The 18,819-nt window shown below is 43.0% G+C and overlaps 1 long non-coding RNA gene across 1 annotated transcript in view; it reads right to left on the bottom strand.

Moving 5' to 3' along the window:
• The window catches only part of LOC121822838 (uncharacterized), a 144,311-nt gene that overhangs the window by 111,606 nt on the left and 13,886 nt on the right, over window positions 1–18,819 (bottom strand). Inside the window, exon 2 of the long non-coding RNA XR_013044840.1 lies at window positions 15,434–15,525. This is a non-coding gene — a long non-coding RNA (uncharacterized LOC121822838). The remainder of the gene's footprint in view (window positions 1–15,433; window positions 15,526–18,819) is intronic.

An 18,819-nucleotide genomic window follows, 5' to 3' on the forward strand; every position in this document is an offset into this window, starting at 1 on the left:
CAGGCTCTTCCTTCCTGGGGCTGCAATTGTCTGCTTTTCACAAACAGCCAGGCTGTTGCATTATTTCCTTCAGATAAATGAAGAGTTTCCTAGCCACGGGGCCCAACCAGGCCTGACATATAACTCATGGGACAGATCTCTCCCTGCTTGACCACTCCCAAGGCTGAGAGCCAAAAGACTCCTCTGTTTCTTTGTCATCATCGCCAGAGTGTCCCACAGCAGGAATACTGTACCAACATATACACTAACCATCTCAACCAGGCCAGTACCCATCCAACGTGCCCAGCTACCACTGCAAATGATTTCTTCTCTAGAGAGAGATCGTTGGTGTGGCTGATGGTGGTGGTGGACCATTGAAATGAGAAGTATGTCTACTGAGGTCATGTGGCTCATTCTAGAGTTTGGAGGCAACATATCTTTTGCCTTCTGTTACTCTACATGGACCCTACCCAGAAATTTACTTAGAGGGAAAAATGAGGCACCCACAATCTCCAACCATGGCATATTAAATTTCACAAGGCAATGCCAAATTAATTTTATGGCTTTTTTTTTTTTTCTAGTTGCCTTTGCTCTCCTAAGTCTGCCTACTGGTCAGTTATAAAGAGAGATTTCAATGACAAAGTATCCATTCAAAGCATTACTAATTCTTCTATAAGAAGGACAGTTTGATCTACCGAAAAATACATCATTCCTAACGGTACTGAGAACTCTCAGGAGTTTTATCCACAGAACATCCTTAAAAGCAAAAGTTATATTTCAGAATCTTCCTAGGCCAGAAGCCACATGAGTGGAGCCTATCTCACAAGCTCTCCCCAAGATCCCTGCTTTCCCTGGTACTCACTTCCCTTCTCTAAGGATGGACATCCTGTCCTGTATTCAAGATCCAGCACACTGTCCAGCTTTCTGTAGTCTCGGCCCAAATGGATCCTTCCTCCCTCTCCAATCTCAAAATGTTCAAAGTTATATGTTCATACTCGGAAGGCCCCACACCTTCATTTACAGAGGAGCAAATCAAGTCCTGTGTATTTAACTGTGTTTTCCCTATGTCACAAGTTAGCTTGTAGAAGGGACAAAAATTCAAGTCTCCAGGAAATGCCTTACCTTATCGCTTCCCCCATAAATGATTTCCGGAATCAGGGAGGCCTGTAAATCACCAAATGGCATCATCTAATGGCGATCTAGTCTCGTTGCAGAAAGAGTTGAGACAATGGGGCCATAGCATTCATCAGAATTTATTCCACCCTAATGCCATAAGAGCCCTTCCAGTAATTCTCAAAGTACTCAATCTTTCCCTTTCAGTTCCTCAAGGGGAGCTTAGAGTGTGAGTTGTCCTCAGTTCCCAACTTCTTGATTCTTCACTACTCTACTGAGGTTGCTAGGAGGTGGGGGTCCAGCTCTGTGGTAGAACACCTACTTAGAATGGGTAAGCTCCTGGGTTCAATCCCCAGGACACACACACACACACACACACACACACACACACACACACACACACACACACACACCCCATTACTCAGATGGTTAGAAGAGCCTCTTTAGACAAAGACAAATACATCCATATTCAGAGTCAACCATTGTCTCTTTGTAGGAACACTTACTGTTAACAACATGACACATGACTATAAAGCCAAGCTCCATGGAAGGTCTTGGCTATAAGAAAGAAGTACAAATGACTCAGACTATATTTCTGTCCTATCAATATATTCAAATTTAAATAGTTTCAAACTTTTATTGAGAATTTCATATATACATATAGTGTCTTTTGATCAAATCCATCTCTATTCCTTCTTCTTTAATTCCTGCCCTCTCCCCAACACCACCTTTCCCTCCCAACTTAATGTGTTTCTGTCTACTCCCTTCTTCCCTCTGAAGCCAGAGTCCAATTAGTGCTGCCTATTTATGCATGGATATAGGACCATCTACTGGAGACTGAGTATCCATTGGATACAGGACCATCTACTGGGACATGAGTGTCCATTGGATACAGGACCATCTACTTGGGCATGAGTATCCATTCAGCGTCTGCAACCTTGAAGAAAACTTACTATCATTTCCCTGGCAGACATCAATGGCTAACAGCTTCTCAGCTAGGGTGGAGCTTCCTGAGCCCTCCCCAGCACATGCTGGGATTTTAGTTGGCTTGATCTTGTGCACATCTTGTTCATGCAATCATAGCCATGGTGAGCTCATGCATGTAATAGTCCTGTCATGTCCATAAAACAGTGTTTTGATCAACATACAATAGGAACAGATTCAAGAGTGCAAAGGCCTTTCCTAAATTTATAGAAAGTTGCTCATGTGATGAACATGGAGATTCAACAAACTTCACATTGATTCACTACTAACATCTAATGTAGACTGCTTGTCAGGTTTGGCCAATGGTCCCAGTGGTGCTTTTAAAGGCAAACAGACACAATAAAGGGTCCTGTGTTAGAATGGGCTGACATATTTGCATTTCTATCTGTGTGCCCCAATTCCCAGTTTCTTCTTGATCTCCATGACTTGAACGCCTTCAGCTTTATGATTGCAGCCAGTTATTTCTATAAATTATTCTTCAATTTAGATTCATTTGCCATGTCCTCATGGTTAGATCAGATTATTCATATTAGCAGAAATGTCATCAATTGGATGTCCTTTATCTCATCCTATATAGTTCAACTTGTTTCATATTGATGATATTGTTCTTAGGTATAGGAACATCTCATTAACAGAATCACACCAAAATGCACAAAGCAAATTGAGAAAACATATAGAGGAGTATACAAAGGACAGTAACATGGGAAAACTCAAATAATCTGTTTGTGATACATTGTAAGGAAAATAAGAAAATAAAGAGAAGAATTTGATAACTATAATTGATAGGGACATACACACACACCCTATGGATCCTACTTGTAGATAACAGAAATGCTTTGAGTAGCATAAAAGCAGAAACACATTACAGTAACGAAATATTTTAGATTTCATTTTAATAATAAAAACCTAAAAATTAAATTATTAAGGGACTATTCAGTGAGGCTTTAAAAATAACTCTTAAGAGACAAAGAAAACACCAAAACTGTGGTTAAAGAATAGATAAGAGCTGAGAGAGGTGGTTTATGCCCATCATTCTAGCAGTTGGGAGGAAAAGGCAGGAAGATCAGTAGTTCAAGGAGAGTCTCAGCTACAGAATGAGTTACATGAGCTACATGAGACCCTATTTCAAAAAAACCTAACAAACAAAAAATTTAAAATAAAAGTCTTGAGAATTAATCATGAGAACATCGTGGAAGCAACATTGTACTTAAAAGTACATTTCTTTAAAAAAGAATTACTTTATTTATTCTATGGGTATGTACTTGTACCTGAGTGCATATATGTACACTACTTGTATGTAGGTAATCACAGAGTCAAGAAGAGAGTGTTGGGTTCCCTGGAACTAGAGTCAGATGCAGTGCAAGCTGCTCAGTTTGGGTGCTGGGCACTGTACCCAGGTTTTCTGCAAGAGTAGCAAGTGCTCTTAACTGCGGAGCCATCTCTCCAGCCCCTAGCATTATAATTCTAACATTAACCACGTTTTTAATAAAGCAGGAAATAGTATACTAATAATTCACTGAAGATGTAAAGACGGCCAAAAAAAATGAAGGAGAAAGATATTCATTACAAAAGAAGCAAAAACTGATGAACCAAAACTGGAAGGAAAGAGATAAAGTATATAAATAAATGTGAGGGCAGCACCGATTTATCACCACTAAAGCCATGTGGTATTGCTTCAGGAATGTGCAGACACACCAATGGAATCAGAGACCACCTAGAAACAGGGTTCCTGTGTAAAGATGCTATGTATCAACAACATCGCATTGTGAGTCAATGAAGGATGATTTATCATTTAATAAATTATACTGGGGAAGTAGGTCAGCTTTTGCAGGAGGGGGTAGAAGTTACATTCCCTACTCTACCTCATGTTATCACCAAAATACAGATGGATGAAGGAATTTATTGATAGTCAAAATACTACTTCTAAATATCAGGGTAGAAAGATAGACATCATATCCTGTAATAGAAATAATCTTAATAACATCAAGCATAGACATTCCCTCGTAGGAAAAAGCTTAATATACTGATTATAGGACAGCAAAAGTTATAAATCAAAAGTACAGGAGATGACATATTAGAATGTTAGCACCAGATAAGGACAGAGAAGAGATCTCAGTTTAGAAAATGTTCTGATGGAGTAGTTAAAACAAGACCATGTCTACAGATGATATTTAGCAATATATTTAGTCAAAATTGAAAACAACCAAATCACTTTATTTGACAAAACTATTAAAATTAAGAGGTAGAACTTTGTGAGTCTCATCTCAACAGAGATTACTACATAAGAAGTCTACTCAGTGTTAGGCTTCATAAAGAACAGTGCATTGCACACACTACTATCAGAAATATAATTTAGAATGATCTCTATAATAGAGAGAAATAGGAAAATGTGTATTTAAAATGCAATGTGAATAGCCCAGTCCAGGAATGTATTCTAAGGATATAATTATAAAGGTGAGCAAAGACTTACATGCAAAATATATAATTAGGGAAAAAATAAATGCAACCTAAATGTCCAACAATAGGGGTCTGATTGAGGAAATTATAGGATGCAAAAAAGATGAAATGATATTCATCTATTAAAATAATTTAGCTTAAGAATATGTAATGCAGAGTGGAAAAGGCAAGATATAATACAATTCTTTTAGCTAAAATTATATATGCAAATATAGATAGTATACATGTAATACATCTAAGAACTTAGTCAACTGCTAACATAGTATTAGTAGCCATAACTATTCGGACAGGTGCTGTGGATATTGCTCTATATAAATAAAACACTGATGGCCAGTGACCAGGCAGGAAGTATAGGTGGGACAAGGAGAGAGGAGAATTGGGGAAACAGGAAGAAGGAGGGAGAGACACTGCAGCCACTGCCAGGACAAGCCGCATGTAAAGACACCGGTAAGCCACCAGCCACGTGGTAAGGTATAGATTTATAGAAATGGGTTAATTTAAGATATAAGAACAGTTATCAAGAAGCCTGCCACGGCCATACAGTTTATAAGTAATATAAGCGTCTGAGTGATTATTTTATACGTGGATTGTGGGACTGCGGGGCTTTGTGGAACCTTGAGAGAAGCCCTCCAGCAACAGACAGTATTTGTTTTTCCACTGAAGACTGTTGTTTTTTATGTTCTAAAATCCGTAGTGAACATGGATGTTTTTATGATTAGAGGAAATGTATTAAGTAACACAATGATGTGAACCCTTTATGTCAGATACTACATGTTTTACCTACAGTTGCTAGTAATGAGCTTGCCCCACAGGCCAAAATTGGGTCTCTTAGGTGTCTTTCTTCTTAGTATGTCCTACCCATCCACTCCACCAGACCCAGTGTTTCCCCAGAGTGGACACTTTGTACATGAACAGCTATGTCTTGGAGCCTCTTTATGGGATCCAAGTTCCTAGAACAAAGGCCCCATCAGGCCTGGCAGCTGACAGCAGCCCAGATCCTCCTCCCTAAAGCCCATCAACAGCCTTCCTCCCAGAGGGCTCTTGTCCCTACATGTCTCTCCTGAGCCACAGCCAGCCACCAAGACAATGGGATCCATCATGGTTCTATGGAAAGTTAGCCAAGCCAAGAACACAGCATGGGCAGAACAAAGTGTCTGGGACATGGTGCACAGGGCTGCCTGTGGTGGTGGTTGTCGCCGGGTCCAGGCCTAACAACTGTCACGGAGATCAAGAGCAAACTCATCAGAGCATCCAAGGGCAGTCTGGGATAAAGTTTTCACAACCAGGCAATAGTCTCATGGCCATAACAAAAGTTAACTGTACAGACAAGGCTAAAAAGACATTACCACTGCTCCCCCTGCACATGGCCAGGGCCAGCCTGACTTCTCTGCATTTCTGCTATGATATGGAAAATTGGTAGAGCAGATTCTACCCTACAAATGGTTGTGATTTCAGCTTTTAAGTGTCTTTTCAAATAGCAGTGGCCATCTGATCTCTAAGCTTTAACCCAGTTAGTCCATGGTTGTTCATGTGAGTTAGAAACAAAATGGGAAGTAGATGCATTTTGAGAAAGGGGTTCAGTGATGCAAGTGTGTCTTGATGTCTTCCAGGAGCAGCTGCAGGGCTCTGGGCTGTAGGGTGCAGGGAGGCAGAAAGAGGAAGGTCCTATAGCAGCAAGCAGAGTCGGACAGAGTCTTCATTGTTGTTCCATGCCAGCCCTGACTATGAGGTTTCTGCCTGTCTTCAGTGCTTGTCTTGGTAATAGGTGCGAGAGGGCAGGGTTCTCTTTCAGCGGCATATGGACCAGGCTAGCATCACTTTGCTAACATCCACCAATTTACTGCTGTGTTCTTAGAGTGGCAATTAGTATAAGCTTGGTTGTTGGGAAGGATTACTTAATATAAAATTCATATAAGTTTGTTTTGGTTTTTGGGGTTTTGTTTTTGTTTTCAAGACAGGGCTTCTCTGTGTAGCCTTTGCTGTCCTGGAACTCACTCTGTAAACCAGGCTGGCCTCAAACTCAGAGATCTATCTGCCTCTGCCTCCTGAGCGCTAGGATTAAAGGCGTGAACTACCACCAAAAATTCACACAAGGCTAATATTCTGAAGGGTGGCTCCATTTTTACAAGTTTAGATAGGACATTTTGCTTGGGTGTCCTTTAGTATTATGCAAATTTTACCTGTCTGATGATACCTAACTCTACTGGAAGCCTCCTCTTTTAAGAAGCTGAACATGAAAAACAGTTTGACATAATAAAAAAAAAAAGCCAAAATTATTGAACATGCATAGGTGCAGTGCGTTCACAGGCTTGTCATGGGATGTTTATGATTCTAGAGGTCATATTTTTGCTTGACCCGGAAGTTGAAGAAAGGGCTTGCACCACAGTGTTCAGTGATGGAGAACTGCTAATTCCACCTACTGATAAAGATCCAAGTATTAATTACCCCATCCCGCTCCTCTATGCCGTCTCAGGGATCCCAGACAGCTCTGGAGAATGTCCAGGAGGATCTTCTGAATGGGACTCGAGGGGAGCGTTTATCCTATAAGGATAGCTTCTGGTGCTTGAATAATCTCCACATCGTGATGATTGATAAGATGCTTTGGAAGCAGAGTTTCCTTCAAGCAATCTCACTACTCACAATGTCCACGCCATGGGCTAGTGAGAGGACTTGGCGGGTAGCTCACACCAGTGGGCTTAGGTAAGATCCACACACCCTTCTTTTCCTTTGGGTAGTCTTCAAAACTGTAAATCCTAAGCCAGGCTTACCCCGCTGTCTTTTTCAAGTCACTGTGTTGTTAACGCTGTATCCACCTAAAAATGACCACAGAGACTGCTTGTGTGAGGGTGGAGGGGTGGGAGCTTCCTCACGTGACATGATTTTGAGAAGAATGGAAGCATGGGAAGAAAGGAGAGCCAGATGTTCAAAACTCGTGTGTTAAGATGACTTAGCTTCTGCCTCCCGCCCACCCCCCACCCCGCCCCGCCCCCCCCCCGGGGGGGGGGGGGGAGGCAGGGAGTGGTTTTCTCCTGTAAGTTATAATCTTCTAGAGACTTCTCCACTAAAATTCAAACACAGGTTCTTCCTAAGTGAATTCCAATTTGGTATGCTTTGATGAGTTTGGGCAGCAAAGAGATTTTCCAGAACTGCCTGCCTGTCCCAGTTCTCCTGTCTCCTCTGTGTTCTCCTGGGAAATCTGTCATTTGATCTAAGTTCTCCACCAAAGTTTTGCATTTGGTGTGGTGAAACTCCTTGGCACCAAAGTCACTAGGGCCTCCCGAGGAGCTCTAGTTCTGGGATCTGTATGCTTCTTTCATGCAAATAATTTCTACATTACCCATGCTTCCCATTTCTCTTTGCAGGGAGGTTTTTTTTTTTTTTTTTTTTTTTTTTTTAAAGCAAGTCAATATATTATTCACATTTGCACCAATTCTCTTCAGCTAACCCAAATTCTGTATTAATTAAACTGATTAGGACCCACTGTCATAGGCATAAAGGCAGAACCAGACTGAGAGAAGCAAATCCATGAAAGTATAATGATCTGAGTTTAGATCATTATGTCAAGGAGGATGTAAGACAGGAAATTGTCTTTTTAACTACTATGATAAGAAAATCACACATACACATGCAAAGAATTGAGAAGTAACATCATACACACAAAAATGAATAAATAGGAGACCTAAATGTAAAAGATACATGTGAAACTTTGAGATGAAAGCAGGACAAGGGACAGAGGATGGCCCAGAGGGTAGAGTGCTGGCCACACAAACATGAAGAATTTAGTTCAGTCCGCATCCCTAAACATCCCTGTGAAAAGCACCTATTATAGCTGGTGTCTATAGACCCTGCACTAATGAGCAGAGATGGGTGATCCCAGGGCTCAGTGAGTCCAGGGACTGCCTCAAAATATGGTAGAGAAGAAAACATCCAAAGCCAATCTCTGGCACACATGATCTATACAAAGAAAAATATGGTAATTTGGATGTCATCAAAACAAATTTTTAATGTTTCATAAGGTATCACTAGAGTGTTAAAAGACAAGTCACAGACTGAGAGAAAATGCCTTAAAGATACACATATATAGCAATTAAAGGTCTTGGATCCTGAATATATAAAAAGTTCTCACAATTCAATAGCACAACTCCATTTAAAAGATGCAAAACACTTTAACAAAGATGGGCTAAGCACAACCAAAAGATGGTCCACATCATTATCCCCTAGGGCAGCATTTCTCAACCTTTGGGTCAAGATCCCCTTGGTAAACCTCTATCTCCAAAGTATTTACATTTCAATTCATAACAGTAGCAAAATTATAGTTATGAAGTAGCAATGAAAATAATTGGATGGTTGGTGTCACCACAACCGGAGGAACTGTATTAAAGGGTTATATCATTATGAAGATTGAGATTCACTGGTCTAGGGGATGCAAATCAGAAACACTGATAGATATTACACCACAACAAATAAACAGGATACCATCTAAAAGCAGGATTCAGGAAATGTGGTTCACGACGTTGAGAAATAGGAGTCATCACCCACTACTAATGAAAATGGGAATATGCTATGGTACTTTTTGAAAAATTTGATGGTTTTTAAAATATTAAATACAAAATTTTCATATGTCCCTGCAACTCCAGTTCTCCATGTTCAACTCAGACAGGGACAGCATGTATCCACACCAAGATTTATACAGAATTGTATATAGCAACATCATTAGCCTGAAAGAGCACACACTTCGTGTGTTCAGGGAGAGATGGGGAGGGAAGCATACACAAAATAGGGCATTCTCTACACTTCAAGAGTAGACCCCTTAGACACAACAAAACAGTGAACTACAAGGACATTGTTTAAAGTAGAAGCAGCACATATACAAAAAGCATATATTGGAGTCATTTACATGAACTATCGCCAAGAAGATAAGGCTATAAACCAGAAAATGAGTCAGTTGGCTGCCTAGGGCTAGAGGTAGGATCTAAGCTTAACTGAAAGTCGATTTAGGAGATCTCACTGGAGTGATGAATGTTTTAAAATTGGATGGTTGTCATATTGCTTAACTCGGTCTATCTACAAAAACCACTGGATTGTTAAAATGGGTGACTTTCATTAGATATAAATTATAGCTCATTAGACTTGTTAAAAGTTATTAATTACCAAAGGAAACTCAATGATAGATTATTATAAAACTAAGTTTTTGGTTTCAACTTCAAAATGTTTTCTATTCTTGGCTAACTCTGAGAGAAAATGGTTCCATCACTAATGTCTTTTCTGGAAGCATCAAATGCTCTATTAACTGAAAAGTTTAAAACAGCCCAACTCTATACCCAGAGGAACAGCTGCATTTCTTTTCTACATTTCCTTCATAGAGGATATCCCATCTTAAAAATAATAATAATGTATCCCAGCTCAAAAAGAATTGGTCCTGGGAAAGATATTTTGAAGTCAGATGTTGGAAAAGTCATCTCCAGTATTTTCCCAAAAAGATCTTTTCCAAACCAAGAGGGAGGCAGGGAAGGGGGAGGAAGGGAGGAAGAGGGAGGGAGGGGGGAGGAAGGGAGGGAGAGGGAGGGAGGGAGAGGAAAAGAAAAGCAAAAGCTGCTGTGGGATGTTCTGTAGGTCCTGTGGGAGCCCATTCTCAGGTTCTTTGTGGCATTACCCAGCAGGTCCGTATAGAGGATGATTAGGACCATGGGCCTGAGTGCAGGTGTTTGAGATGGTCTGCACTTGGCTGTGCTGGGGGATGGTCTGTATGCTTTGATTGGTTAATAAATAAAACCTGATCGGCCGTGGCTAGGCAGGATAAAAGGACAGAAAGGCAGAAGGAGACGCTGCAGCCGCCGCAATGACCAGAGAGGCTGCAGCCGCCGCAATGACCAGAGAGGCTGCAGCCGCCGCCATGACCAGCAGCATGTGAAGACGCCAGTAAGCCACCAGCCACATGGCAAGGTATAGATGTATGGAAATGGATCAATTTAAGATAAAAGCACAGTTAGTAAGATAAAGGAACAGTTGGCAAGAAGCCTGCCACAGCCATGCGGTTTGAAAGCAATATAAGTGTCTGTGTTTACTTGGTTGGGTCTGAGCGGCTGTGGGACTGGCGGGTGACAGAGGTTTGTCCTGACTGTGGGCGAGGCGGAAAAATCAAGCTACAAAAAGCCATAGGAGAGCCAAAGCCTATTGAATCTGAAGACCCTCAAGCCAGCCTCTAAAATTGAAGTCTCAAAAGTCCATGAACCAGATCCCCATCACGTCCACCCTGAGGCCAATATCATGAAGAAGGGCCCCTGGGCCTCATCTCCATTAGCACATCTGTTCCAGTATTCTACACCTCAATAAATACAGATGATCCCCCCAGGACTCCAAGTGACAGCCCAGCTGTCCCTGAGGTTGGTAAATGCTAAGAGCCACTGCAGTGACCCAGTGGCTGGCCTCAGATAGCCAGGGACACAGGGAAACCTTCACCTGTGTGAGAAAGTCCCAATCCTTAGCCAAGGGCAACCTGTCTCTGCCTGCCATGCCTGAACTACCAGGGGCAGATTATCTTCAACCGGGTGCTATGATGGCTAGCATATCCTGTTTCTTTCCCCCAACCCCACTTCAGGTGAGAGCGTGCCAAACATCTGAGACTTCATCTTCTTTTAAGAAAATAGGCAAACTGAGATTTCGGAACACATATCTTCAAACCTAAAACTAATGGCTGCTCCTGCTGGGGTTAGCCCCCAAATGACGAGTGAAGTTTCTCCATAGTCAATTTCTAATCACTGCCTGTGGCATTCAGCAGGAGGGTTCAAGTCAGATAGGCCTTGCAGAGGGAAAAATGGGGGGAAATGACATGAGTCTAGTCGTCTCTTAAGAACTGAGATCTTTTCTTGCTAGGCAGAAAAAGGAGGCGTGAGAAATAAGCCTTCTGCCGACACGAGGAACGGGTTATGGTGATGTTCATTTGACATGCAAAGGCTCTGAATGCCTACCAGACAAAGGAGGCTTGTTTCTTTACGGACTGAGTGATAGCGTGGACTTGGCTGTGGTGGTTGCAAAGGTGTTTGGCCTGTGCGAATGCATGAGCTTAGAGAAGAGCTTGCCAAATCCCGTTAAGGTTTATGGAAGTCAAGAAGCCTAAGACTTCCAACTCTGGTCCCATTTCTCAAGCTCGGCTTCAGGTTTTTGTACTTGTAGTTGACTGGCTTTTTTTGTGTTTTGATTTTTCATTAACACAGAAGGCTTGCTGTTGGCAATCACACCCTGGAATGTCCTTGCTGGAGCTTAACATTCCAGCACATTCTACATTGCCTAATGATGAAGTTGTGGTTTGCCAGGAAAGGACTTTTTAACGCTTTCCTTCTAGAACTATCCCTGTGCAGACCTCAGCTAGCTCAAACAGAGCTTCTGTAAGGGCAGAGGGAGAGAAAAGCTGCTATAAATACTTTTATGGGCTGCAGAGGTGATTTACAGCCGGCTTTATTAATCCTATAAAAAGGCACAGCTGAATGCCTTTAAGTTGCATGCGTACAGATGACTAATTAAATACACAGTTGAAAGTCTTGACCCAGCACAATTCTGACCATTAAAGAAATAAGTCTCGAATTCCCCTCCAGGCAGAACTTTTCGGATGGATTTCTGTGTGGAAGCGGGTGGGAGATAGGTGGAAGGGGGAGGTTGACATTGTGGAAGGTAGAGAAGAGGGGGGGGAGGTTTGGGGAGTTGGTTTCTGCTGATTCGTGTTCACCACTCCACGAATATGTTCCCTACACATATTCATGGGAGCATGGCAGCAGTATGCTTGCCCCAGACTGCCGAGGGCCACTTCGCCTGACCTCTGAGAGTAACAACACCGCGGTTAGTGTGAAGAGGGAATGAAGTGAAGCACTTTGGAGACAGAAAGGAAAATGGGATCCTAATGTTGATCGAGGGATGGAGTGGTCCAGGCTTGCCTTGCTCACCCACTCAGCCCATCCCACTCCCACCGTTGACTTGCACTCTCACAAACTGAGGCTCAAGGATGAAAGATGGTTTTTCAACTAGTAACAAGATTAGTTAAGGGCAAGGCCGGGACAAGGACCCAGAAGTGACCTCTAGAACATTCACCTTTCCGAGACACCATTCATTCCTCAGGCCCTGTTGCCAGGAGACACAACATGTTTCGATGGGGGAGAGGGGATTAGTGGAAAGCAAGTAAGGTAGGCTTCGATTCCAAACACAAAATGTTTGCCAAACCATTTATCAGAAACATAAAAGGCCCTTTCAGTTTTCAGGTTCTTGGAAGGGACTGGAGAAAGAGGGAGTGGCCTTTCCCATCAGGAGACAAGCTGAAACAATTCTTCCATCAGCTCCTTGAGGTTTGCTTTGTAAGTTGGCCCCCTCACAAAGTCTGGCTCTGTTAAAAAATACTTTGAGAAGCTCCCATATCAAGCTGTGAACGTGTGCTGTGAGAACACTGGGCAGTTGGGTCGGGAGGTCTGGGGAGACTGCCGGAGGGGCTACGGAAGTCAGCCAAATGCTTCTCCTGCAATGACCAACAAGGTCAACCCCAAACCTTTCCACTCCTCAAACTGGGAGCATGGCTGAGATGTTTCCCCATCAGATAGCTCGACGTGCTTTGACTTAGGATTCCAGGGTCGTATCATTAACTCCAAGATTAATGACAAGCTTTCTTCCCTCTCCACTTGTGAAACATGGGGCCTGGCTGTTGCCTCTGCCTGGGAACATTGCCCTCACTGTCTTTCATTAGTCTTGTTCCTTTCATCAGCTCGCTCAGAGTCAACTTTCAGCTCAAATGTCACTTGCAATCAGGGAAATGTTTCTGGAACCCAAGAACCAGGGTTCATTGCAGAGACTCCCAGAGAACAGGGTATATACACCCTTGCCACAGAACACATACTCTCTTCCAATTCTTCAGGTTTGTTCTTCCTGCCTGATATGGGCACCATGAAAGAAGCGACCATGCCTAGCCTCCATTGGATCTCTTGCTCACGCCATGATGCCAACATATAGGCATGCCTTAATGTCCAAGGGTTCCTCCTCCTTCCTCAGCCTTAGCCCCTTGCTTTCTATATTCAAAACCATCAAGGTAAGAGAGATGTGGAAGGAAATGACTAAACATGAGAACTGGATTCATTTACTAAGACCACTACAAAAACTGAGTGGCTTTGAACAACCACGGTCACAATGACTTAAAGAGGGCAGAATCTAATGGTCTCTGTTCTGGTTATGAAAGGCCAAATCCAGGTGTCAACAGACCTCTCTCCTTAGCTTGTAAATGGCCGTCCTCCTGTTCACGTGATATTCTCCCTATATGGTTCTCTCTAAATTTTTCCCTTTTGATAAGGTCACCAATCATGTTGGATTAGAGTCCATCCTAAGGACTTCATTTGGACTTGATAACTCCTCAGACATTCTATCTCCAGGGTGACATGGTAAGGTACTTAGGAGTTAGGACTTCAGTATATGAATTTGGGAGGATAATATTCATTCCACAAGGGGAGAGCTGAAGTCACTACAACCAGCTGGCCACTTGAAAGGCTAGAAGCCACCACCATCACAAATGCCAACTTCTGTGGGGCTTAGAAAGCCAGGCAGGGTATCATACACTAGGCATCTAATTTTATTCAAATTGGGAGCATTAAATTGCTGAAGAACTACCCCCCACATCATTGTGTTAGAATAAAAAGCATCAAATTCACTACTATTTACAGAACACCCCCTGAACATAGAGTTGTACCCTTGTTCCCACTAACCACTCCTGGGACCATGACAAGAAGCCAAGTGAACCAGTTTTCCTAGGAAGTTACAGGAGTTTTAATTTCTTGCTCTCAACTTTCACTATTATTCCCAGAATGACTGTGAAATTGGCCTTCCAGCCATACGCCTGGTGAGTAATCAGTGGAGGTCACTCGGGGTGGACCTATGCCTCTGCTTTCTGACTGAGTATTTCTTCCTCAAGTCCCCGTTCCCTGAAGCAAGGCTAAAACCAGGCAGCTCTCTGAGCATCTGCTCCTGCTGCCCACCAGCTCGGTTTGCATTTGCTTCACAGTGATTGCATTAGCTGCTCCTGTTGCAGCAAAATGCAGGACAGACTCTAGTTAAGGGGAGGGGGTATTTGGGGTCCTGGCTTCAGAGGATGTGGTTGGCACAGTTCCTCACATGGTGGCCGGATAAAGAAGCAGAAAGACTAATGGAACCAGAGGCACGCATAACCTTCAAGGTGTACACTTTCTAGGAACTCAGGCTTGACAGCTAGGGTCCAAATCCCCAAGATTCCACAACTTCTCAAGACAGTGGCACCAGCTAAGGATTAAGTATTTAAACACATAAGCCTGTTAGGGAACATTTCACATTCAAACTGTAATAGTCATGCTGAATAAATATCCCCTGTACATTCATAAGGCATCCATATTTTCTTGCTCATAAGTCCTCTTTATATGTGAAAGGTGACTTTTAAAAATTGTTTTTTATGTTTGAGATTATGATTACATCATTTCCCTCCCTATATGTATCCCTAAATATAACCTGCTCAATCTATAATGTTACTTGTATCTTTTGTGCTCTGACCATCTGGTATTGGATAACCAATTGATGTGCAACTGATAATATGGCCTGGCTTTTTTCCCTCCAAATTTCTAATTTTCTGTTTCGCTTAAAAAAAAAAAAAACTAAAACCTTGCATCTGTGTGCAGCCAAATACCAAGGCATTTGCTTTTTCACCTTTTTCTTGTCTTATGTGCTTCTCCCTGGTCCCTCACATTCTCCAGGGGCGTCTCCTACTGTTTGTCTCCTGCATCAGGAGTTGTTCAGGTAACTAACCCAGGAGCCTCGAGTGACAAGTTTTGTTTCCACAGGGATAGCTTTGTAATGCCCGAATGAGATACACTTCACAGTGTCAAGTGCTACTTCCATCAGTACTTACCACATTTTATAGGCGTGTATAAGTTGTCTCCAGCCAGACTGACTTCCATTAAGGAAAAGACTGGGGTCTCGTCACAACTGTAGCTCAGGAATCTAGGGGGATGATTGGCAAGCAACAGGTATTCAATAAATAGTCTCTTGAATAGTATCCCCTCTCCCTTAATTGCTTCTTAGTCTGTAAGTATCCTACATTATAGTTTCAACGTGAAGTACATGCACATGCACACGCACACGCACACACACACACACACACACACACACACACACACACACACACACGGCTCACGTGTTGAAGACTTGGTCCCCACTTTTTGGCACTCTTACATATTGTATGAGAGAATTTTCCTGGGGCAATGTGACACACACACATCTACTCTCCCTAGAAAAGGAGCCCATGGCAAATCAAAGTTCACAACTGTACTGACATCTAACTTGGTGAGCCACTGAGTTTTTATTTAACAGGAGTATGGACAAGGGATTAATTACAGGAGCAGGGGGTGGAGCTCAGAACAGCTCCATCACTGAAGAGCCCACCCCAGCGTGAGTGCTGACTCTCAATTCTACTTCCCCAGAGCTCTCTGCATCAGCTGTAGGCAGCTGGATTGGTCCAAGGGACTTCCCAGCAGTTTACCTGGTCAGTCTCTTCCTCTAATAGTCTTTCGCTGCTCCTGTACAGCTAGGGAGGGGCCATCTTGAACCTGCTGAATTTTTGCTTTGCCACCTTTCTGACGTGTGAAGTTTACCTCCTGAGTTTCAGGAGCCTTTCCATCCCTTTCCCGGGGCAAACCTTTCAATCCAGGGAAAACTACTACGTGACAAGATGATTGCATCACTGATCACTAAGGTTGTAACTTCATCCACAGAGTCATCCATACTGAATATTCCATTAGGAGATAGGGACTGGTTAAAAGAAGTAGGTTACTAGCAGGTGTTTCTTTGCAGAGTGTATCTTGTCCCTCCCAAGCCTGACTGGCTGGCCATCATGAGGTGAGAAACTTTGCTCTGCTGTGACCTATAATCATGATGTTCAGCCTCACCATGGCCAAGAAGCAAAAGAACCAGCAGACCATGGGCTCTCTACAACTGTGACTTAAGTCCTCCCATCCTCTCTTAAGTTATGCCCTCAGATGTTTCCTCACAGCAAGGAGCCCCACAAACTAAGTTATTCTGAGTGAACGTCTGATAACACGGGTCCACTAGTCCTATGGCACTAAGTATATCCATACTTTAAACACATCTTTATCATCTAAAAGCAACTGAGAATAGAATCTTCTAGTGTCTCTAGAATTCTCTCTCTAGGCCTTTGCTTCCAAGGCTGAACTAGAAGGAGGGACCTTCTTACCCCAAACCTGGACAGCTCCCTAAATTAATCATTCCTTTTTGCTCCTCCATCCAGTCATATAATCAACAAAATCTCATCCTCAGTGACCACTTCTGTAATGGAAGACTCCACCCTTCCCCAGGGTGCAACTGTGGCAGTCACTGTGCTTATGCACTCACAGCCCCCTCACCACTTTCCACTCAAAGAGAGAAGACAGACACATGGCTGTGAACACCCTTAATCTATGAAATCAAATGCAATGATTTTTGTGCAAGGATTAAAAACTTGAATTTGTGGGTTGTTTTTTTTAAATTCACTTCAGTAGAGTTTAGCTGCCGTTTAGAAACTCGGCAAGCCTGCAAAGGAAGATTGAGCAGAATGAAGTGGGATGTTAACTGTCAAATCCAGCTCAAGTTTGCTCTTGGACTCATTCTGAGAGTGACTCATTTGGTAAACAATGCAGCTGCTGTAGGAGGCACGGCTGTCGGATTTGATGGATGGCTGTGTATCCCTGGATCTTCTGCAGTTGAGCAGATGGGCTTTGGGGCCAAGCAACCATATCAAGTCCATTGTGAGCCAGGAAGAAATATGAGAACTCTTTCTTCCGGTGGTACAGAGAAGGCATAGTTCCCTGGTACTCTGGACCCATTCTACATGCTGACCCCAGCCTGTCTATTGACTATAGCTCCACATCTGCCCTGTGTGAGTGCTACTGCTTCTCTAGATGGGTTGTGGGTACTGAGTCTTCCTTTCAAAGAACAAAGAGATCTCTGTTGGTCCCCAAATAGGAGAGGCTAGACGGACAATGAATATGTGATCATTGTTATGAAGAAAGAATGATTTCTGGAAAATATAAGCTTGGAAGGACAAATTGGGGTATTGAATGATGGCCATTCCTGTAGATGTAACCATCTTGTTAAATAAGAAACACAGAGCCAATGGAGAGATGGAAGCCCAAGAGGTCAGAGCAATAGCTAAGCGCTAAAAACCTTACCCTTCACTGCCGCTGCTGTCCTCCTCAGCAAGAGACCTACTTCCTGTGTGTTTGTCCTTTTTATTGACTTTCTATTCTGCCTTCTCATTGGTTGTAAACCCAACTACATGACCTCCTCGTCACTGCCCATCTATACAGACCTCCAGGTCTTCTATGGTTGGTATTGAGATTAAAGGCATGTGTCTCCATGCTGGCTGTATCCTTGAAAACACAGAGATCTGCCTAGCTCTGCCTCCCAAGTGCTGGGATTAAAGGCATGCACCACCACCACCCAGCTTCTGCTATGGTTTGCTATTAGCTCTGACCCCCAGGCAACTTTATTTATTAACATACAAATAAAATCACATTTCAGTACAAATAAAATATCACCATACCTTCCCTTGCTTAATGTGGGTCTAGCCTTGTCTCTCATTATAGTACACATTGCCAGTAAACAGTATCTAGATGTCCCAAGCCAAGATCAGCTCCCCAGGGCTGTTGGCAAATAGGAGCAAGGTTGTTGGTAAACTCTCCTCCATCTCTCTCCTCTGTTCAGGATAAAGGGACACTGGGCTCTGCTCCACATTGCTTGGCTCTGGCTTTCCAACCCCTAGAATGCTTGTGTTCTGTCCAGGGCAAGCACTCATTTTGTCAGAGGGGATGTGATTGGAGGAACTCTGAAAAAAAACCTCTGCCAAATATGTCTACATATCATTCTCACCCCTCCTGGCCTCTGGAAACTCTACCACAAGGTATCTCCATGTTGAGACGCAGAAGACATCCGTGAATATGACATCACAAAGGCAAACCTCAAGCCTGATATCATCTGCCATGCATACCTTAATTCAACCTTGACACCATGTGACCTGGTGCTTTGAATTATCAGGAGGCTGGAAAAATGGAGAGGTGGGCTTTAACACAAGGTGGGAGAGGAGATCTGGAGGAAGAGTGTCCAACTGGATAGTCCCTAACCAGTGATCCCAGGTTGACAGAATACTTACAGAGAGACATGGTGCTCGAGGAAATGGAAGCCAGAGGGAATAGAGAGGAAGGGAAGTCCCATTCCCTAGGGCAGCGTGAACAGAAAGCTTAG

The sequence above is a fragment of the Peromyscus maniculatus genome, chromosome 15, assembly GCF_049852395.1.
Source record: "Peromyscus maniculatus bairdii isolate BWxNUB_F1_BW_parent chromosome 15, HU_Pman_BW_mat_3.1, whole genome shotgun sequence".
In the NCBI taxonomy this organism is placed as follows: domain Eukaryota; kingdom Metazoa; phylum Chordata; class Mammalia; order Rodentia; family Cricetidae; genus Peromyscus; species Peromyscus maniculatus.